At 38.8% G+C, this 16,364-nt stretch overlaps 1 long non-coding RNA gene across 1 annotated transcript; it reads left to right on the forward strand.

Moving 5' to 3' along the window:
• Positions 1–454: 454 nt before the first annotated feature.
• LOC109549026 (uncharacterized) lies at positions 455–15,578 on the forward strand. Its single transcript, XR_002175167.1, has 3 exons — positions 455–566; positions 9,245–9,369; positions 15,446–15,578. It is a non-coding gene; the product is annotated as an uncharacterized lncRNA (long non-coding RNA).
• Positions 15,579–16,364: the final 786 nt, after the last annotated feature.

Genomic DNA, 16,364 nt, shown 5'->3' on the forward strand with positions numbered 1-16,364 from the left:
TGCTGAGGTTCTCAAAGTCTGGGGTTTACATAAGGTTTTCTCTCACTTTATGCATAGAATGAGCTCACAGGAAGGGGTGGTCCAAGCTGCCAGCACTTTTAATCTCTGCTTCTATCCCTATGGACTTTCATCTGTAGCCAATTGTGGGAATTATGAGCTGGGGAGGTGGGGACTCATTTGGCATTATGTCTGGAATTCATCACCACTCTCTACCCCTTGCTTTAAGAATTTTCAAACAGCTCTTCCAAGAATAACCCAGCAAATATGTTTATTTTCCAGGAATGGGGACCCTATCTGTCCCAGCCAGACAGCATTTTGTCTCACCCCATGCCAGTAGACATCACTGCAGAGTCATATATATTATTATGTCAAGCAGCTAAGCCATTAGGTACAAGATTGGGTACAAGAGTTGATCTGCTACCAACACTATTTTCCTAATGTCATCTAGTGTAGGACAAAAGCAAGAAGAATTTGAAGCTAAGCCAGTGGACTTTGTTTGACAAATCCAGCTGATTCTCAATTATCCTGACTAATGAGGCACAGAAATTGCCTGAGAACAATGATGGGTAAGTCTCAAGCTGTATTCAGCAAAGCACATCACCTATAGGAGGGTTATGACAAAGCCACAAAAAGGGTATGTGCCCCTGGATATAAGTGGGACAACTAGACTGGGTTTTGAACTTATATTTCCAAGTCATACTAATGCACTAAATTGCAGGAAAACAGATGGACTTAACTTCAGAAAACCAAGGAAAGCTTCCAGAGAGCCTAATTGAACAGATTGCTATAGCCATATAAATAGGTCAAGTAGGAACTCATGCATGTTCCAGGGAAAACTCTGAGATTGTGTGTGCGTGTGTGTGTGTATGTGTGTGTATAGTCAGCTAAGCAGAAACTGATAGAAACCATTTTTTCTGGAGGATGTATTGCTGTGCCATGGATGTGACTGTGTATCAAGATCCTTCTGATACTTGCAGTAACTGACTCTTTGGGAAAAGATCTAAGTTAGCCTCAACAATCCCGAATTCCATACAAGTATTGCTAGGGTTATAGAGAAGCTCTGTGTTTTGACTCTAGAATGCCAGCAAAGGAAAAGGCAACATGTTAAAACAATTCTCTACTAAATTCCAAGCATGGGAGCATTTCACCTACTTCATCATAGAAATCTGTTGCAATTATTACTAACAAAACCAAGTGTCTTCTATTAGTTAAGTCGTTCCAAAGGAGCACACATTTTTTCAAATTACCATGGCTTCCTCCCCTCTTGTAACCTACTGTAATTTTTTCCACAAGGGTTATTAAGTAATTTTGTTTGTTTAAAGCTGCCCAGAAAGTGTCCCTTCCAAATATTGTTCTTTTAAATTTTTATTCAGAGTAGAGTATGTTGAATGATGCCTCATTGTTAGATCAACCTTCTTAATCCCATTAAATAATGCAATCATAGCGGGGTGGGTGGGGTGGCAGGAGAATGCAGGGGGGCAGATATATGAAAAAGGTGTCCACATCCTCATAGTGGAAGTCGATCATTATGGCCTCTCCCAAAGAGGGAATCACAGGCTGATTTTTGCCTTGGCATTGCCTGAAAGTAACCCTTGATGGACATCTGGGCCCTGTCGCCTCTCACAAAGTCTTTGTCTCTGGACTTTAGACCCACCTCACTCATGTCACTATCCATGCCTTTGCCTCTACTTCAGCTTCCAGGGAAGCTCAGGCTGGTCCTTTTAGAAGCTATAGAATGAACTCCTTTACTGGGCAGGGCCTGCTGGCCCAAAGCCCCAACCAAGTAGCTCATTGTATGGTTCCTCCCCTCCTGCCAAGCCTTCCATTTTCCTTATTTTACCTTCTTCTAAACTTGGTCTTGCAATACGAATGTGGGAGTGCTGGAAATCCAGTCAAAGGAGCCTTCAAAAAGGTTATGTGCAGTTGAGTAGTGTAATTTGTCTAGTCTCTGCTTATCATTTACTGTGGCTTTCTAGGGGTCAAAGTAGTCAAGCATTTGGGGACTTGGCTGTCGAGGACAATAATTATAGAAGGTATGACCTTGGAATTTGGGAGGTGGGGTGGGAAGAAAGATGTGTCTTTATTCTTAATGATGAGTAATTATTATTTAGTGCACAATGAACAACTGGCCTAGTTTAGCCTTTTCTCTGGGTTCTCAAACTATAAGTTATTTTTAAGTTATAGGTTATAGCCCATTATTATCTCATGAAATAAACTTATTGAATCATGACCAGAGTTTTTTAAATAATAGAATGTATCAGTAGTAAGGGTGTGTTCTTTTACATACATATGTAGGAAATGAGTGTGTACTGGATCAAAATGTAAAATACATTTCCTACCATAGATTGAGTTAAAAAAAAAATAAAAACCAAGGTTCTACATCAATACTCACATATTCAGAGATCTGCAAGGACCAGGCAGATAACACACATTTTTGCTTAGGCCAACACCAGTTAGAATAAGGCTGTGAGCACAGTAGATTACTGGAGAGCTCATGCCCCATCTAAAGTTATGAATGATTCAGTATTTTAAAATGCAAAATCCACTATGCAGATCTAATTCAGTTGGGAAGAAGCCAATAAGCATGTTGTGCAATTATAAGATGCAGTTGACCTCCGGAATAGGAAAAAGGTAAAAGTAAAAATGGAAAATGTAAATTTGTGGCTGCTGAGAATAGTCGGAACATGACTCCTGATAGGTCTTAGGGTATTTCAGAAACAAGGAAAGATGAGGGAAAAGCATGATCTCTGTGTGATCATTTTTCCTTGGCCTTAGAAGAAGAGTATGATGGTAGAAATAAATTTGAGTCTTAATTCCAATACTTCTTCATTTTCTATGTGATTTTGGACAAGTTACTTAAATGATCTGGCACTCAGTTTCTTCATTTGTAATATGGGAATATTAATACCTATTTTATAGTGAAGATTACAGATAATGTATTTTAAATATGCAGCATTAGCGCGAACGATAGTGTTAAGTGGGCACTTTAATTATCATTCTGTTATCTCCTGAAGAGTAACATAATTTCAGCTAATTTTAGTGATTAACTAAATAAATTCAGAAAGGGAATTACAAAAGATTTTATTTTCACTCTGGTTTTTGACAAATCCTTTGAATATTTTAATCAATCACATAGTGGGAAGATATGTACTGGTTTGGGAGGACTATTTGACAATATCTATTAAAAATATTTCTAAAAATCTCATATAAAGCCTCAAAAAATTTAAAAGGATTGAAATTATACAAAGTATTCTCCCCAGCCACAATAGAATGAAAGTAGAAATCAAAACACAGAAAGGAATGTGAGAAATTCATGACCATGTGGAAATTAAACAACATATTCCTAAATAACAAATTAATCAATGAAGAAATCAGAAAAAGTAATAGAAAATAGACTGAAAAGAATGAAAATGAAGACACAAAACAAAAATTTATAAAATGCTGTTAAAAAAATACTTAAGAGGGGAATTTATAGCTGTAAATACCTATATTAAAAAATAAGAAATATCTCAAATCAATAACCTAAACACCTACCATAAGACAATGGAAAAAGAAGAACAAACTAAACCTAAAACAAGTGGAATGAAGGAAATAATAAAGAGTAGAGTGGAAATTATGAAATAGAGAATTACAAACAATAGAGAAAATCAACAAAATAAAAGTTTGATTCTTTGTAAAGATCAACAAAATTGACAAACCTATACCTAGACTGACCAAAAAAACAGCAGAGAGAAAACTCAAATTACTAAAGTCAGAAATAAATGAGATGATATTATTACCAACTTTACAGAAATAAAAAGGGTCCTAAAAGAATACTATGAAAATACCATAAATACTATACTATAAATTGGAAAACTTAAATGTAATGGATGAATTCCCAGAAAAACACAACCAGCTAAATAATCAAGAAGAAATAGACAATCTAAATAGATCATAACAAAAGAGATTGAATGAGTAATCAAAAAACTCCTCACAAGGAAAAACCCAGGCCAAAACAGCTTTACTGATGAATTCTACCAAATATTTAAAGAATTATTAGTAATTATTCACAGATTCTTCCAAAAAATGGAAGAGGAGGGAACACTTTCCAAATCATTCTCTGAATCCAGTATTACTCTGATGTCAAAACCAAAGACATCACCAAAAAAAACCCAACAAAAACCCAGGATTCTACAGCCCAGTATCTCTCATAAATATAAACACAAAATTCCCCACACACGCAAAAAATAGTAGCAAACTGAATCTACCAACATATTAAAAGGATATACACCATGGCCAAGTGGGATTTATCTCAGGAATAGAAGGTCAGTTTAACACCTGAAATCAATTAATGTAATATACTATATCAATAGAATAAAGGACAAAAACAACGTGGTCTTCTCGATAGATGCAGAAGAGGCATTTGACAAAAATCCAACACCGCTTCATGTAAAAATATTCAAAAAACTAGGAATAGAAGGTCACTTCCTCATCCTGATAAATGCTATTTACAAAAATCCCTACAACTAACATTATACTTATTTATAGTTGACATGATCTTGTAGCTAGAAAATATAAAAGAATCCCCCAAAATACTTAGAGGTAATAAACAAGTTCAGCAATTTTTCAGGATACAAGATCAATATACAAAATCAATTGTTTTTCTATATACTTACAATCCAAAAATAAAATTAAGAAAACAACTTCATTTACAATAACATCAAAAAAGAATAATACTTATGAATAACTATAACAAAAGAAGTACAAGACTTGTACATTGAAAACATATTGTTGGAATAGAATTTAAAGGATGTAAGTAAATGAAAAGACATCCTATGTCCATGGATTAGAAGGCAGTATTATTAAGATAGCAATACTCTCCCCATTGATCTACATACTCAGTACAATCTCTGTCAAAATCCCAGCTGGCTTCTTTGCAGAAAATGACAAGCTGATCCTAAAATTTGTATGAATATACAAGGGACCCAAAATTGCAAAACTGTATTGGAAAGGAACTAAGTTGAAGGATTTACACTTCCTGACTGCAAGACTTACTGCTAAGCAAATGTAAGCAATACCATGTCATAGTGATTAAGGATAGATCAGTGGACTAGAATATAGAATCCAGAAACAAATCCCCACATTTACAGTAAATTGATTTTTGAAGAGGGTGCCAAAACAATTGAATGGAGAATGAAGAGTCTTTTCAGCAAATGGTGCTAGGACAACTGGAAATTCACATGCAAAAGAATGAAGTTGGACCTCTACCTTACCCTATATACAAAAATTAACTCAAAATGGATCAGAAATCTAAATGTAAGTCAAAATTATAAAATGTTAGAGGAAAACATGGAGGTAAATTTTCATGACCTTGGCTTTGGCAATGGCTTCTTATATATAATATTAAAAGCAAAAGTGAAAGAGAAAATAGTTAAACTAGATTTCATCAAAATTAAAAACTTTTTTGCTTCAAGGTCACCACAGAGAAAGTGGAAAGACTGAATGGGAGAAGATATTTTAAATCATGTATCTAACAAGGAATTTATATCTAAAATATATAAAGAACTCTCACAAATCAATAATATAATGATTAAAAATAGGCAAAGGATCTGAATAGAAATTTACCCAAAGAATATATACAAATGTCTAACAAACACAGGAAAGGGTGCTTAACATCATTTTCTTTAGGGAAATGCAAATCATATTATGAGATGCCACTTGACACCCACTAGGATGACTCTAATCAAAAAGATAATAAAAAGTGTTGGTAAGGAGGTAGAAAGAATGGATACCTCAGACACTGCTGGTAGGATTTTTTTTTTTTTTTTTTTTTTTTTTTTTTTTTTGCGGTATGCAGGCCTCTCACTGCTGTGGCCTCTCCCGCGCGGAGGACAGGCTCTGGACGTGCAGGCTCAGCGGCCATGGCCCACGGGCCCAGCCGCTCTGCGGCATGTGGGATCCTCCCGGGCCGGGGCACGAACCCATGTCCCCTGCATCGGCAGGCGGACTCTCAACCACTGCACCACCAGGGAAGCCCTGCTGGTAGGATTTTAAAATGGCACAGCCACTTTGGAAAACAGTCTGATAGTTTCTTAAAAGGTTAACCATGAAGTTACTATATGAACATATATCAAACTATTAACAGTAGTTTCTTCTGGGATGAGGAGGTCAGTAGGTGGATGGGTACTAGAACAGAGGAAGTGGGATGAGGGAACTGTCACATTTCACTGTATAAAGGTCTGTTTTGTTTCTATCTTTTCAATAATTTAGTATTTATGTATTCCCAGTATAAGACAAAAACAAATAGAAAGCTACATAAGATGGATGTAACACATGGACCAAGTCCCAAGGCACTTCATCAAATTGATGTAATAATCTTACTGATCAGAATACACTGTACTATGAATGCAGAATTCACATGCTGTTGGCTACCTTTGTTAGAGCAGAGTTACATTCTATGTGACATTTACTTTGGTAGGAAAAGGGATATGGCATGCTTTGACAAATGTTCTGTCTGGTGCATGTTCAGGCTTTTGTATTTGCTATTCTCTCTGCCTGGAATGCTCTTCCTACAAATATCCACATGTGGTCCTCCCACTTCTTCAGATCTTTGCTCAGATATTTTCTTCTCAGCCAAGTCTTGCCTGCCTTCCCTACTTTGAACTTGAGTACTCAACTCAATCCCCGTTAGTCCCCATTGCCCTTCCTTGCTTTATTTTCCTCCATAGCCTTTTCAGCCATCGGATACCCTACAGTTTCACTTACTTGTCTAATGTCCACTTCCTCCATCTCACTGAAGGTAGGAACATCTATCAGATATTTCATGGCTGTAACCCTGGATCTAGAATGATATCTGGCACATAGCATGTGCTCAATAAATTTTTGTTGAACCAATGAAAGAATGATTTAATAATTGCACTTAAATAAAGGAAACTATGCTTGTGGGAGCTACTGGCACAGCTGGGATGGAAAAGCATTGTCTCTCTGAACTCTCATCACCGAATCTTGCCCATTGAGTGAAATAATTTAAAAACTGGATATAGATGGCAGCAAGGTTTCCAAATTTTCTTCCATTGGTCAAAACCCCCAGTTGCTCTCATTCACCCACGATTCATCACTGACACTCACAAAGAGGGGAAAAATGAGAGCAGAAATGTCATTTCCCTTTCTCCCTACTTTTAGTCAAGCTGAAATAATCTGAAACTTATTGGGAACATGAGACTTCAGGCATTTCAAAGCTTAACTTCCAGATCATTAGAGCATTGTATCACCCATCTGAATTTGGACTTGAGATTAACATTATTTCTATACTAAGCTGATTTTTCCATCCATCCATTAACGTTTCCTTCTTAGTGAGCCTTTATTTAAATCCTCATTTCTTTTTCCTTCACTATTCCCTGAGTATGTCTGAACATGAAAATACTTCCTTTAATTGACAAGTCCAACAAACCAAGATAAAGTATAGCAATGAGTGGGTTCTTAGATCCTTCTCTGTATGTGAGTATACTAAGCTTGAAGGCACAAAGCGTTAAACCGTTTTTGAGAGCACGTTGTATTTTTTATTTTAGTTCTTTTTCCGCAGGAGGACTCTCTGAATGTATAATGCAGGGCCAGTTTTGGAAGACCAAACATAGAGAAGAAAGAGGAGATTAAAGAGGATTAGCAGCAAAGACACCTAAAAGAAGAGCACCCGTGGGTGGAATGGGAGGTGTTCATTGATTAAGAGTTGGAAAAACTAATTTCTTTCCTATAGTTCCAAGGGATTTCATAGCAACAGAGGAGAACAGAGTCCTAGTCCTTTAAAACCATGAGGCACCACTTTGTCTGACATATTTCTTCGATATCTTCCAAGGTACATGGAATATAGGTATTCCAAAATGGGTGAAAGAGAAATCTTCCTTGTCATTGTTTAAAACCCCTCCAAGGAGACTCTGAATTCTGTTAGAAAGACAAACCATTCTTCTTCCTGTAGGAGCCTAAGCTCTTCAGATCTCATCTACATCTCTCTTGTTTCCATTTAAATTTAGTGCCTCCTCTGTAGTGCTTAGAGTAAAGAGAGAGGCTCCCCCTCCCTGGGAAAACTGAAGTTTCCCACTGGCCCCCAGCTCCACATGGGATGGGGCATGGCTTCACGCCACATGATTTACCCTGAGGTGCAAAAAACAGTGTTCTGTAAACAGTTCTAACAACTATTATAAAGTACTAAGGCTGCTCTCCCAATCAGGTCCCTGATAAGTTGAGCATTCCTTGCCCTATCATAACAGAGCACATGTTGCCTGCAGGTCTAGCTGTGAAAATGACAGAGCAATGCTCCCAAACAGGTTGGGTGGTGAACATGGGCCCCATGACTCACCCTTACCATAGTTCTAACAGACAGGCTTTGGAAAGCAGGCTGGTTAGGGTCTGCTAGGTGGATTCCATGTGCTGCTCCGTCCTGTCTGAATTGCTCAGAAGGAGTCTCGAGCCCTGTGTGTCTAGGCGGGATGGGAGTGGGGCAGATCAAGAGTGTGGCATCAGAATAGAAGCAGTGATTTCCTAAGTCCTTGGTCAGCTGTGCGAAGCCTAATGTCTCGTTTAGTGCAAGTTTCATGAAGTCAAACCACCAGATCAGGCTTGGGGAGGTTACCTGTTGTTCGGGCTGGTTTTTACCCTTTGGGTTTTGTATAAATTTGAAAACAACAAATAAGACGTGAGCATTTTTCTTGCATACGCTCTGTCATCCTAGTCTCGATTTCAGTAGATTCTACTGTGTCAGCTGAATGGAAGAAATATGCGGCTCATGTCCATGTTTCCATAAGCACATAATATTACTTATACTACAAAGTAGTAATTATTCCGATAAAACGATGAAATATTAATAAAGGTGGAATTATGAGTTTGACATTACCAATGGCAATATAAAGATTATCGATTTTTTTTTTCTATTACTGAAATGGTTTGAATTGTATTCCTTGTCCAAGGCCTCGGGAATTATTAAAATTCCTTGACTACACAAGCGTCTCATGAGATGTGTTAATGAGATTGTTTTCTGATATGCAAAAGTGTTCTGACACAGTTTTTAAATGCATGCTGCACATCCCCAACCAATTATCATACAAAATGCAACTATTTCTCTTTGTCAGTCACTAGCGCCTGAACAGACAGCATTAGACCCAGCTGCATAATTCTGGTTTATTTTTCATGTCTGATACTATAGTAATGTTGTGAGGCATTTACTTAGCAACAGGGGTAAATGTTTGTTTTAAATGTGATTTCCTTTCTTCAGCCTCTTTGGAAATATGCCTAAATTAAGAAACGTGCCTTCAGTTTCTTCAGAAGAGCAAGCACGTGTTTGCACACACACCTCGGCTTGGCTTGTTTTTTCTTCCTCCCTGTGGTGATCGTGATGAGGTGAGTGTTTGTGCTAGCAAAATTCTGGAGTGCGGACAAACTGTGCTGCACTTTTATTAATGCAAGATGGAAAATGTGACCAAAATATTGTAGAAAATCTAATTTATGTCTGCTCAAGCTTTGTATTAGTTTGCTGGGGTTGCCGTAACAAAGTACCTCAAACTGGGTGCCTTCAACAACAGAAGCTTATTGTCTCACAGTTCTGGAGGCTGGAAGTCTGAGATCAAGGTGTTGGCAAGGTTGGCTCCTTCTGAGGGCTCTGAAGGAGAATCTTTTCCATTCTTCTCTCCTGGCTTCAGGTGGTTTGCTGGCAATCTTTGGTGTTCCTTGGCTTGAAGATCTCCACCTTCATCTTCACATGACACCCTCTCTGTGTGTGTGTCCAAATTTCTCCTTTAAGGTACCAGTCATATTGGATTAGGAGCCCACCCTACTCCAGTATGACCTCATCTTAACTAATTACAACTGCAACAAACCTGTTTTCCCATTCTGAGATCCTGAGGGTTAGGATTTCAACATATGAATTTGTAGGGGATACAATTCAACCCATAACAAGCTTCAAATAAATAATAGACTATGTAATTCAATGAACAGATATTAAATTGTAAGTTGATTCTTCAAGATTAGTGTGACATTTGCTTTTCAATTTCTAGTAACTCCCTCAGGACTCTTGTGTCTCCCTTTACCAAGCAGCAGAAAGAAGAGTTATAATTTGCAGCAAAGCCCTTACTGTCCACCGAAGTTCGGTCCAGCCTTTCCCATTACAAGATATTAAAAAGACCTTATTACCAAGTGCTCCTCATTTCAGTCACTGTTGCCCTCAGTGTTTCTATTAATTTTGATAAACATATGAGAGTACATGCTTTGTAAAGGGAAGGGGCAGCCTTCACTGGGAGTCAAGCTTAATCACGGCGTAGGTATTAAACTGAGCCCAGAGACCTTTTAAGGTTTGCAAATTCTTACGGCGTAATAAGTTAGGAACTTACAACTCAGCATCGTAAGCTATCTTCCAGACCCTAAAGAATACTGCAAAAGGATACTAAGTTGGAATAGTTATAGGAAATGTCACATTGAGAGACATGGCTGATCAGGACCTCATTCATTGTTGCAAGATGCACAGACTACCAAAATCAGGGATTAGGACTAGAGCCACACAAGAGTTGGTGGGAAGGGGACATGTATTAGTAGGTGTGAGAGAGAGGTTCAGTCTAGCAGGCAGAATAATGTAGAGTCTGAGAGGCCTGATAACAGATAGCAGGTGGCATGCCAGGCTGGCGCAGCCCTGGAGAGGCCCACCTTGGAGTCACAGAGATGGGTGGTAAATCTTGGCCTTGGGAAATTCGGGAGCAGATGGTGATCAGAAACACAGGCAAGCAGTTGAAATTTGAGAGGTCAGACCCAAGCCACAATGCTTCTGGTAGGAATCTTCTGTCAGATATGGTGGAGACCCTCCTCAACACTTTAATTTGTCACTCCTCAGTTTTTGGAGGCGTTGCTCTTTCTCTGTTGGCGTCCTGTCACTCTAATGCTCTCATTCTCCCCAATTCTCCTGCTTGTTATTCATTCACTAAAACCCTTCTGCTGTGTGTTTCAGGGAGGGAAAGGTGATCGTCACGGGGGCAGATGCAGTAAAGCAGTGGGGAGAGATGTCCGAGTGGGCTGAGGAGGGGGTGGGAGGTAAGAACTAGAGAGTCTTTCTGTGACAGGAAGCGGTTGAACGAGTGGTCTCTGAAAGAGACCGGGCAGTCCTCAGGGTCCTGACTCTTCACCGCCCACACTCACTTTGAAGTCATTTCACTTATATCCTTCCCTTTCAATGCCATCCACACTGATTACTCCTCAACTTGTACCTTCAAACCTGACTTCTCTCCTAAGCCTCAGACTCATGCTTCCGACTGCTTACTTGAGCTCTGCATTTGTATGTCTCCAACAGAATCCATCCCCTGCAAAGTTGCCAGAGGGATCTTCTAAAACTGTAAAGTAGATCATGCCATTTTCTTACTTAAAGGCTTCCAATGGCTTTCTAAAATACTTAGAATAAAATCCAAATTCCTGGGCTTCCCTGGTGGCGCAGTGGCTGAGAATCTGCCTGCCGATGCAGGGGACATGGGTTCGAGCCCTGGTCTGGGAAGATCCCACATGCCGGGGAGCAACTAGGCCCATGAGCCACAACTACTGAGCCTGCGCATCTGGAGCCTGTGCTCCGCAACAAGAGAGGCCGCGATAGTGAGAGGCCCGCGCAACGCGATGAAGGGTGGCCCCCACTTGCTGCAACTGGAGAAAGCCCTCGCACAGAAACGAAGACCCAACACAGCCAGAAATAAATAAATTAATTAATAAATTTAAAAAAAAATCCAAATTCCTTTTTATGGCCCTCAAGGTTCTACATAATTTTCCTCCCTAATCTCACTTCCTATCATTTTCCCGTTCTTTCACTGTGCTCCAGCCACACTACCACATTTATGTCTGTTGGTTGAGCAAGCTCTCTGATTGTGAACTTGTAGTTCATTTTACCTGGGTGGTCATCCATCAGATCTTCACTTGATTTCCTCCTTCTCCTCACGCAGGTCCAAGTGGATAGGTCACTGCTTCCTCAGTGGCCTTTTCCGGACACACAATTCAAAGTAGCAAAGTCCGCCCAGCCACCCAGACACTCTTTCGCGTTATACTGGTTTACTTGTTTCACAGTATGTATTCTTGCTGATTTGTTTACATCTATATTGCCTGTTTTTACTCCCAACCTCCCATCACCAAATAGACCATAACTCAAGAGAATAGAGACCATGGTGGTTTGTGTTCGTTTTTGCTTGTTTGTTTGGCTCAGCATGGCATTTCCAGTACTCAGGATAGCACCAGGTATGTAAATGTTCCATAGCATTTATTGAATAAGTGACTGGAAATATGCCCAGAATCCAGCCATTTCCTACCACCTCAACTGCTTCTGCTCTGGTATAAGCCACTGTGTTCTCTTGCCTCAGTTACTGAAATAGCCTCCTAATTGATTTCCCTACTTCTGCTTTTGCCTCCCTCAGTCTATTCCCAACACAGCAGTCAGAGTGAACTCATTAAAAAGGAGATAAACACTTCTCTGCTCAAAATTCTCCAATAACGTCTCATCTCAGAGTAAAATCTAAAGTCCTCCCTTTATCCAGATCTTTTGCTACCTCTGATTTTATCACTCTTACTCTCTCCCTTCCTCACTGTACTTCATCTATAGTGACCTCCTTGATATCCCCTGAGGACACCAAGCATGTTTCTGCTTCAGAAAGTTTGTACTTGCTGTTCCCTCTGAGTGTATTTTTCTTCCCCAGACATCCAAATGGCTTGCTCTTCTCTTGGACTTCCTTCAAGTCTTAACTAAAATATCACGTTATCATCAAGACCCTAACAGTCTACCATAATATAAATATTATATATTATATATATAATTTGTATATATTATATATTTATATGTTATAATATAATTATAATAATATAGTCAACACCAGGCCTATCTTGAAAAAAAAAAGTATCAGTAGAGAGTCAAACATTTAGCTCAATTTGATCTGTATCAGAAATCCTGGTATCATTTACTTAGCCTTACAAATTATACTATTTCAGTTCACAAGTAATGAATTTCAGCTATTCAAGATATTGACTGTATTTTGAGATATTCCTCTTGAGAAAAGCCCTTGAAATCATTGAAATGGTGTTTATTGACATCATTAGTGTCATGGAGAAATGATTGTTTTCACTTTCCTCATTTCAAAAACTCTTATGACAAATTTCCCCTTGGCTTCCTCATACTTTAATGGAAAAAAGCAAGGTTTTGATACAAGATGCCTATGTATTTGCTCATGAACCGAAAAGATATATGCTTATTGGCTAGAACATAGTAGTATTCAGTTTTCCTCATTTATTTCAATATTAGATCAAGATCAGGAAATATTCTGCCAACTGTTCTCTTTGCAAACAGTAGGGTTCTAATGCTCAAGTACTTTAGTCTCCTTTAATGTTCACAGCAGCATATATAAATGGTGTCCTTTAGTACTGATCCCATACACCTATCTCATGAATTGTATTTAACTCTTTTTTTTGTATTTAACTCTTTGCTAACTATTTTAAAATGTTCTTTCTATACCATGACGTTTCAATATTAACATAATAAAAATATGTTGATCATTTCTTCTTCATATATGCTCCACTTATGCTGAGAAATTATTCAAATTCTATACATCAGTGGTTTTAGCCAAATATGAAGCAAAATATATGCTATCAACTATATAAGCTCTTAAACGTTTTATGCTGTTATATTATTAGTATTTTATTATCAATGCTGTAGCTTCTGAAACTGTCAAATTGTCTCTACATTCCCTGGAATCACCAGAGGTTTATGGATCACACTTGAAGAAACACTGTTACCTCGATGGGGAGCCAATAAAATTGTATTAAAGATTATTTTTTTAAATATATTTAAAGGAAATATGAGTAGGGCAAATGAGGAAAGAAAGAGTAATGGTGGGAGGAGGGAAATAGAGAGCATGTTCTTTTATACACTCATTCTCCCAGTCAAATTTGCCAAGGCAGGAAGTGACATCAACAGCAACCAGAGTCCTATGACCAGGGGACCCTACTCCTCCCACCCTCTCCTCCAGAGGGAACATAAGAAATGGAGAACCAAGTCCACTCAGGTCTATGACCCCAATCTTTCCTTGTTTGAGATTCCTCTCAGAACACGGTACATTCCTCTTCTTTTCTATTGTTGGTAGTTCTCCCATATTGAAATTCTTGGGCAGTGATTTGCACATTTGGGAGGGCTAGAGATTGTCTCCCCCAAATTCATATGTTGAAATCCAATCCCCAATGTGATGGTGTTTGGAAATGGGGCCTTTTGGGTGATTAGGTCATGAGGGTAGAGTCCTCACGAATGGTATTAGTTACCTTATAAAAGAGACCCTAGAGAGCTCCCTGCCCCCTTCTACCATGTGAGGACACAGCAAGAAGATAGCCATCTATGAACCAGGAAGTGATTTCTCACCAGGCACCAAAACTGCTGGAGCCTTGATCTTAGACTTCCAGCCACCAGAACTGTGAGAAATAAATTTCTGTTGTTTATAAGCCATGCAATCTATGATATTTTTCTATGGCAGCCTGGACTAAGGGAGGGAGCAATTGGAGCAGAATGGATACTACCTTTTTGTGCTGCACTAGCTTTTGGCTGTGTGTCTACCCATGGCTGGCCATCCTCACCCCATATCCTAGTGCAGAGTATAACACTCGCCACGTTAATTCAGCTTGACAAGATACTTGACTTTCAACATGCTTTCACATTCATTATTTCATCTGGGTGTGGCTAAACTGCCCTGACCAAGCCAAGGAAACTTCCCCTCTGAGCTGGAAAGAGGTTTATTGAAGGTACAGTTCAGTCACAATACCTCCTCCCCTTGAAGAGAAACATTTACAGAGTTGATGAGGTCTCTGCAAGAGCAGGAAGGATACAAGAGCTTTCTACCATCCTATCCTGTCTATGAAATTTAGTTTTTGCTGAAAGAAAAGACATGGGAGTTTTTAAGAAATGGATCAGGATAAAAATGAAGTTTAGGTCATTAAGAAAGGAAGAAACAGTCCTCTCAAAACATGGGTGCAGCTCAGAAATATTTGACTCATCGGAGTGATAAGACTTGCTGACATGGGCTGCGTGCTCCTCAACTTCACAGAGACTTTCAAGTGCCATACGCCACTGAAAACACAAATTCCGGTTCAGGCATGTAGCCTAAGAGATTCTTGTGTAACCTGTGCTGCAAGGAGCTAAAATCTTTAATCATGTTGATGGAATATGTAAGATTTCACTGAACTGAGACATTTGAAGTAACACTTAAGGACATCTGCGTTTATGCCCCAGACACCCAGGTTCTAGAAGTGGGTTAGGTTTCCTCTTTCTTTATAGGTATCATAGTATCATGGTATAGGTATCATGGGCAAAAGCTGCCTCCTTCCTCCCTCCCTTCCTCCCTTCCTCCCTTTCTTCTTTTCTTCCTTACATCTTTTCCTCCTTTCCTGCCATCCTCACACTCTCTCTCCTCTCTTCTTTCCACAGCTATTTACCACCTATCATGTGGCAAGCTTGATGCTCTACTTCAGAGGTTCTAAGATAATTTGTACATCACTTTGCCTGCCTTAAAGATGCTCATAAACCAACAAAGAGAGGCATCTGATCCATGTGTTATCAACTCAAGGTGAGTCTTCTCTTGCCAATATATTCCTTTTTGTTTCATTAATACAATTCTGCTTCTTTAAAGGAGATTTAAACAGCTGTGAAACCCCATCTTGTTTCACATTCTCAGGGTAAAAAGCACGAATTCAAATTAATGTATGATACAGTTAGTGAACATAAAATATACTTAATTAATGTATTCCACATGTTAATTTGAGCCCTCATTTGGGATGTAGTTTCTTTATATGCATGAAAACTTGAGTTTTCAATGAAACATGAGAGTTTGTGCAGTGATTCAAGCTACTAACAGGGTTACTGAATATAGGAAAATACTTCCTACAAAATAGACTCTAGGGAAACATCAAGCCCTGACTCTGTGATCATTACAATACAGCAGAATAATAAGTAACTAAATGTATGTTACTTTTCCTTGAGTGTCATTTAGGTGGGCAAAATATAAAGTAACTTCAGATCTGGCATATAATTTTCATCAAACTTCAAAATTTGAGACATTTAAAGAAGCAAATTCAGGGCTTCTTTTTCCCTAAATAATGTGAATTCGTTTACCTGAACCCCTTCCCCCAAGTACACAAAGTATAACATTATTCAAAATGTGTAGTTGAGATAACAGGAAAAGTAAGAACAATTCTCAGGTGGCAGGTAATCTGAAAAGCAGAGCACAATCCCATGAGGCACAGCTGAGGTTTCCCTTGGCCGTTAACCCCAGGTGGAAGTGAGTGTGGGGGAAATAGGATGTTAGGACTTTGCTGGTTCAAGCGCCCTAAGAGCTTTTATTTTAAGA

This window comes from Tursiops truncatus, chromosome 3, assembly GCF_011762595.2.
Source record: "Tursiops truncatus isolate mTurTru1 chromosome 3, mTurTru1.mat.Y, whole genome shotgun sequence".
Taxonomy (NCBI): Eukaryota; Metazoa; Chordata; class Mammalia; order Artiodactyla; family Delphinidae; genus Tursiops; species Tursiops truncatus.